The sequence below is a fragment of the Mustela nivalis genome (genome assembly GCF_964662115.1).
Source record: "Mustela nivalis genome assembly, chromosome: 7".
NCBI lineage: Eukaryota > Metazoa > Chordata > Mammalia > Carnivora > Mustelidae > Mustela > Mustela nivalis.
The window spans coordinates 105499813-105506842 of NC_139026.1; the positions used below are offsets into that span (position 1 = coordinate 105499813).

General features: G+C 42.8%; 1 long non-coding RNA gene across 1 annotated transcript; it reads left to right on the forward strand.

Moving 5' to 3' along the window:
- Nucleotides 1-214: 214 nt before the first annotated feature.
- Nucleotides 215-6686, forward strand: LOC309868679. Its single transcript, XR_014313779.1, has 3 exons — nucleotides 215-520; nucleotides 1982-2158; nucleotides 6425-6686. It is a non-coding gene; the product is annotated as an uncharacterized lncRNA (long non-coding RNA).
- The last annotated feature ends 344 nt before the right edge of the window (nucleotides 6687-7030 follow it).

The following is a 7030-nucleotide window of genomic DNA, read 5'->3' on the forward strand; positions in this document are numbered from 1 at the left end:
AACACAACCTGGGACCTTGCATTTACCTAGAGAAACTCAGAATCCTTTTTATTATATATTTTATTATGTATATTATATTATATGTCCTCCCAAGCTCTGAGACGGGAAAGGGAAAGGCTTTTAAGTCATGGAATGAAGAGGTAAGGGGTTCTGACCAAGGTTCTAGAACAAGGTGAGACAACAATCAGAGAACCCATTTCTTCAATCTGACCAGAGTTCAAAGTAGAGAGGCAGTGCTCCAGCAGAGGGAGGGCTCCCACCCAGCCCTGAGTTGAAATGACCACAGGCAGCTGCTTTCTCCCAGAACAGGACTGAAGAGGCTTGGAGCTCTGGGCGCAGGAGGAGCCCCGGGCTGCCTCCTCAACCTCCTGGCTACCCAGCCGCCCTGCTGTTCCCACCCAGAGAGGCAACGCCCATGGTTACTAAAGCAAACACTTCTCGATTTCAAGGTCTCTCAGTTTTCAATCCACGACCTTCGATGCACTTAAAATACTGCTCTGCTGTTCACAGCAGCCTTTATGTAAGTGGGCGGACGAGGGCTGTGCCTGCCAGCCTGCTCTTCCCTGTGCCTCGCCTCCAAAAGCCGCTTGGGAAGGTCATGGAGGCCTTCGGTGGCTAACTCTCACTATTTGCTAGGGGCTCCCTCACTTTTTTATTTCACTTATTTGCTTTAAAACAGAAACCACCATGGCTTTGTGCATTTATTCGTTTTCTGAGGTCAGCCTCCACAGGGTAGATGCACAGGAGCTGGGTAAAGGCTCAGCCCTAGCAGTGACCGATGCTCAAAGGATGGGAGATGAAAGTGTCAGAGGGGGGAGGAGAGCCAGGGGAGGCTCACTACCGAAACTGGGGAAGGAGGTTCATAAGGCAGGCTACTGTCCAACTCAATCCAACTCAGTTTAATAACCATGGTTTGAGGGCCTGTCTTCCCGGCCATGTTATAGGTCAACACCATCCAATAGAAATAAAATGGGAGCCACCTACATAATTCAAAACGTCTTCATAAAAGTCAAAAGAAACAAGTAAAATTAATTTTAGTAATATGCTTTACTCAACCCAGTATATCCAAAATGTAATCACTTTGACATGTACTCAGGATAAAATTATTCATAAGATATTTTATGTCTTTGTACTAAATCTTTGGAATTCATGTGCATTTTACATATCTAGCCCTTTTCAATTCAGACACATGTCAAGTGATCAGGAGCCACATGTGGCTAGCGGTTACCATACTGAGCGGCCTTAGGTATTGGTTACTCTGGGTATTGGGGACCCAGAATGCGTGAATTGTGGTCCCGGCCTTTGAGGAAAATGGATGGCCCATGGATACTTCCAACCAAATGCAGCAAGATGAGGGAGGCGGAGGTAGAACCGGACCTGGGTACACATGAAAAGCAACTCATTTAGTTTACCCTGGGGACCCAGGAAACTCCTGGATGAAGTACAGCTGAACATCAGAAAGACTGAAGGGAACCATGGCTGAGGACAGGCCACAGAATGTGCTCATCAGGAGAAAAGGCCAGCCCCCTCCAGGGGTAAGGCGTACGCCAGACAGCAAGGGAGTAAGAGTCAGGGAGTGAAGAGAAGGTGGAAGCAGATGGCCATGAAGTAGACTGAACAGCTGCATGGTCAAAGGAAAAAGATGAGGCAGTAGCTGGAAAGAACAGTAGTAACGATTATAATTATGACCATTGAGCACCCATTATGGGCCTGGGTCAGAGAAGATTTTCAGTTTTGACTTTAGGAGGGGAAATGGAGCATATTTATATGAAGGGGAGAAAGGTCCAGACATGCAGGAAAACTTGGATAATGCAGTGAGAGAAAAATCTGATGAGGACATATGGTAGAAGAATCCTAAACAAAGGTCAAGAGTTTCGGTGGAGAAGTCGACCTCAGACTGTGGGTAAGTAGTTACATATCCCATTTACACTGAGTCTCTCTCCTTTCCATGTGGCTCAATGCTCTTCCCTACACTGACCAGATTTCTGAGTATTCTCTTGAGGAAACACTCAACACTCGCACAAATTGTATCTGGGAGATACAGAACAACCACAGTCTGGCTGGTACAGTGAGCTGTCCCAATGATCTGCTCAAAGATTGCACCTTAACTCCAAGTAGAAGTGGTGTTCACCAAAGGACCTGAGGAACCCAAGAATGTGTAAGTAAAATGGGAACTAGGAAAGCAAATGCTCGGCAAGAGAGGTTGTGGGCTACTCAAAGGTTACTATTTGGGTCAAGGGGGTAGTGGGTGGGCTCACTGTCAGGATATTACTACTCAGAGTAGAGGGCACTTGAGGCATCTCTCCCAGTGCCTCTGAGAAGGAATCTTTTGGAGAGATAAGCTTTGGCATCCTGGAGTCCAATTTATAAATATTTATTGAGACCCTTAAATATATCATGGAATATGCTAGGTTCTGTGAAGGGCATAGTGCTTAATGCACCATGACTCACTCTCTCAGGGAGCTTGCCATTTGATTTAGCAAGAAAGATAGGACATGTAGGCATATACCTATACTCCAAGGCACTGTGTGGTGTGTGATATTAAAAATACAAAATAATGGTGCCTGAGTGGCTCAGTCTGTTAAGTGTCCAACTCTTGATTTCAGCTCAGGTCATGATCTCAAGGTCCTGAGATCAAGCCTCACGTTGGGCTCTGCACTGGTGTGGAGCCTGCTCAACATTCTCTCCGTCTCCTTCTGTCCCTTTCCCACTCCTCCCCCTAAAAAAATAATAAAAATAAATAAAAATTAAAAATAATTTCAGAATGGAACAGAAAGGAGGGAGAAGAAAGTTTTATTCTATGAAGCTGCAATTATGATTATTTGAGTTAAATCTTTTCCAAGAAGCTTCAGAAAAAGAAAGTGGGGGACAACCTTTATGGAGATAATTCAGGTGGAAAATTTATCTGATACAGATTCAACACAGAGATACACAGAAACATATTCTTTTTAGGAACCAAGAGAAATGAAATGCATGTGTCTAGGAAGTAATTACTATTGAACTGAGGCAAATATTGAACGGGGTAGGTAATAGAACACCAGAAGCATGCAGATGAATAAGTGAAAGCAAAACATCTTTAGGGACGGGAGAACTAGCCGGAAGACTCATGGAACCTACTGTTGTGTATTTGTATTTAAATGTGAGTGGAAATAACACCAATTAGAGTTCCAAAGAATGAACTGATAATTGACTTGTTCCCTCTTTCATTAGCTTCTATTCAAGGAGCTCAAAATAGCTTCCATTTTTATCTTCAGATTCCCACAACCTAATGCAATGCTAGGGACATAGCAGGTGTTCAATAAGTGTTGAATGAATAGATAAAGGCATGAATGAACAAGCAAATGTGTGACTACCTCTGAGAGTGGCTAATGTGAGTTCTAGTGGTCTTACCCACATTCACTAATATTTATTTAACTTTTGGTCAAGACATTTAATGCCTGGCTCCTAGTTTTCTCATCTACAAAATGGAGTTGATTACAGAGACTTCCCAGATCTATTTCAAGGATTAAATGATATAGGAAAACACGTGGTAAACCTGAAAATCACTGAAGAAAATAGTCCTTTCTAAATCAGTATCTCATTTATATAAAGAGGGAACATATTTAACTGAGGAAAGAGACCCCCCTTCAAGTCATCCGTTTCCTCTCACCGTTGTCTGGGAATAGTCTCACCAAAACCATTGCTGGAGGGAAAGGTGCCTCACTTTAGTTCCCACGAAGGAGAGCAGTAACAAAGTTTCTGACGAGAAACGATAACCAGAGGTGTCCCTATGGTCATTCTTGCCTCACGGAGCCAAGGAGTTTCTTAATCTGCTACTTAAGCAGGAAGTTTCATTATCCCTGTCCTGGGTTTTCTGAACCCTAGAATTAAGATGTCAGCAGGAGATGCAGGCTTTGTTCACATGGAAAATCTGCTGATTTATTAACAACTCTTATACACACAATGCACCCAAGCATGCACTGATGACACTTGCCTGCTCTCGACAAGATAACTGGGCCATGTGGTGACAATATTAATTAGACAATAGCAGCTGGAGAAGGAATCTGTAGAACTCCCCACCTGCTATGCCATGGTACTCTGTTTGCATACAACAAACCGCCGACAGATCTGATGGGTCAAATGGCATAGTTGTGGTTGTCTCCAGGGTGGCGGTTTCTGAAGACATACTAAAGAGGCAAAGAGAGCCGGACAGACTTTTGGGATGAAATTTGGCCTCTAGACTACTTGGCAAGGCATGTATTGCCTAGAGGTTGAACACAAAAACCTAAGCTTGACATTCAGGGCTCTCTGGCAGTTTAATTGGAGAAATGTGAGAGTACCCTGGCGTTAGGCTGGGCACGCACATGAGGCGGGTTCAAACCCCAGGTCTTCCTTGTGCAAGCTGTGTGATTCGGAACTATTTAGCTCATTTTAATTACTCTTCTGGACTTTTTTTTCCCATACAGTGGGCCATTCTTACCTTCCCTGTAGAACTGTCACGAGAATTAAACAAAATTGTGCATATGTAACATGTCTGTATCTGCATCTTCCCCTCTCCCCACCCTCCTAAGTGCTAGTCAAGAGAGGCAACTCACTGTTTCTCACAGGCATGCTTCTCTCCACTATAGATCATCCCCCAGAACACACTGTTCCCTCCTATCCCAATTACACTCAGTTCAAACATTTTATCTCTGAAAAGTCCTCCAAGACCCCCCAGCTAAATGTGACTGCTCCTTTTTCCGAAATGTCACAGCAATATTGCTAGTGGTCTTTCCATTGTGTGTGACAAAATTCCCAAGGGAGCAACTGGTTTTTAATTCCTCTTGGTGCTCCCTTTTGGAGTGAGTTGTCTAGCCTATTATTTCGTGGAAGCCAAGACCATGTCATATGCCATGCTTTATAGAATTTTTGCTACATTGATCAAATCTGTTTCCCTTGCACTGGATCTGCAGGAAAACTCCTCTGCCGTTGTTTTTCAGAAGCATGCAAAAACTAATCTCTTCTTTGTGCCTGGTAGGGGTAGAAGAGTCACTTTTTACACACATCTCAGCATGAGTCCACTCTGAAGTGAACGACATCCTCATTTACTCAAGCAGAATTTATTGAGCCCTGCTATGTGGCAGGACCCATGTCTACCTCTGCAGTCATTTACACTTATTGCTCTGATCATGAGCTGGTTTGCAAAAGATCTCTGCAGCAGAATCCCTGAAGGAGCTGATTCAAAATGCAGCCTCCTGGCCTCAAAGCCAGAACTCCCAAATCACAGTCTCGAGGATTGTGCCTGTGGTGTGTCTTCTAACAAATTCCACTCATGAGTCTCAAGCATACTGAAGTTTAAGAACAAGGCTCTAGACCAGAGAGCTTACCGTGGTCATTCACTCTGACAATGCATCTGAGGAAACCACCCACTAGTTTCTGAGGAAGAGAAAGGAAATGCATGAGAGGTTATGAAGAGATAACTATGAGGACGAATGGACAGAGCTGGGATAATTCTGTTTGGACAGGAGATAGTTATGAAGGTTCCTACCAAACATTTCCACAGCCCCAAAGTTTCCTGTGGGATATGGTAGTCACAGTTCTCACCACTGCAGGGACTGTGGTCGTAGTCAGCAGCACAAGTAAATCAGGTTGGTATTCCTGGGTCATTGAATGGAAAAGGCCTTTGCAGGAAACGGGGAGAGCTGTTTCCTATCCATAGGGTTCCTTCCGAAGGTCACTGGAAGCCGAGACAAGTGACAGACTTCTGTAGGCTCCTTTCTCTAAGACTGAGAAAATACACCTTTAAATGGCAACCCCGTTTAAAGAACAGTTGATTTTCAGAAAAATGGCTCTGAGGAAAAGGAATGTGGACGGAGAATGGTATCATGATGGAAGGAGCAATGGACTAGGAACTCAAAACCGAGCAAATGCACTTTCATGCCACATGAACCATGAGAAGGATGCTGGGCACGGAGTCAAAGGACAAGACTTGTATCCCAGCTTTTCTATTTACAAATGTAAAACTGGGGGTAAATCTCTCAGCACTCTCCGTCTCTTCATCTAAAAGTGTAAAATGTAGATTTTGCAAAATGTAAAATTGCCATAATAACCCCTACCTTGCTCATTCCAGAATTGTTAGAAAAGTCAACTAAGGAAACATATATGAAAGCACTTAGTAATCAAAAAATTATTTTGAAATAGATTTTTAAAATTCAGCAATCAAATGTCATTCTATGGACATTCCGTTTATGCTGTGTTTTTCAAGTTTTTTAATTAGAGAGAAACAATCCAGGATTCACATTATATGAAAACAGTGTTTCTTTTTGAACCAAATTTTACTGAGACAGTTGATAAGAGTTTTGTTTTGTTTTTTTTTTTTTTCTTTTTTCTGGAGGAAGTGTGGAGAAATCCAGCATATATCTCAGAATCTTTAGGATTTAGTTCATAGATGTCTTTCTTCTTCTAGGCCATTTATATACAGCGGAAAGGCCCTGAGTAGCTGAAGAGGGAGCTGGTGACAAGAGCAAAGTGATGGCAGATGTGCCCTCAGAAGACTTGGCAGCAGGAAGCGTGGGATTGCAAGTCATAAGGCCGATAACAGTTTCTTGTAACTGCTCAGCCCATACACAGACTATGAGACTTGGACGGGGAGAGGACACACAACATTATGTTGTTCCCTATGGATTCCAGCTGCCTAACCACTTATGCCTTCATCTCCAGATAAAATGCTCTGATTCTTTATTATATTTTATTATTATTATTACTGTTACCACTATGAGTATCACTATCAATTATATTTTATATCCTTCACTGTGCACCAGGCAGGATAGCTTTATACACACTATTTCATTCCATCTTCACAACACTTTGGGTAAGGTTTCCTTACTAGAGATTGATAGCTGAGGCTTAAAGAGAATAGGTAGTTGTTATAACCTTAGTCAAGAGAGGCAGGACTCAAACTCAGATCTTTAACTTCATATGTATATTGGCACTTTTTTTTTTATGTATTTATTTGACAGAGAGAAATCACAAGTAGATGGAGAGGCAGGCAGAGAGAGAGAGAGAGAGGGAA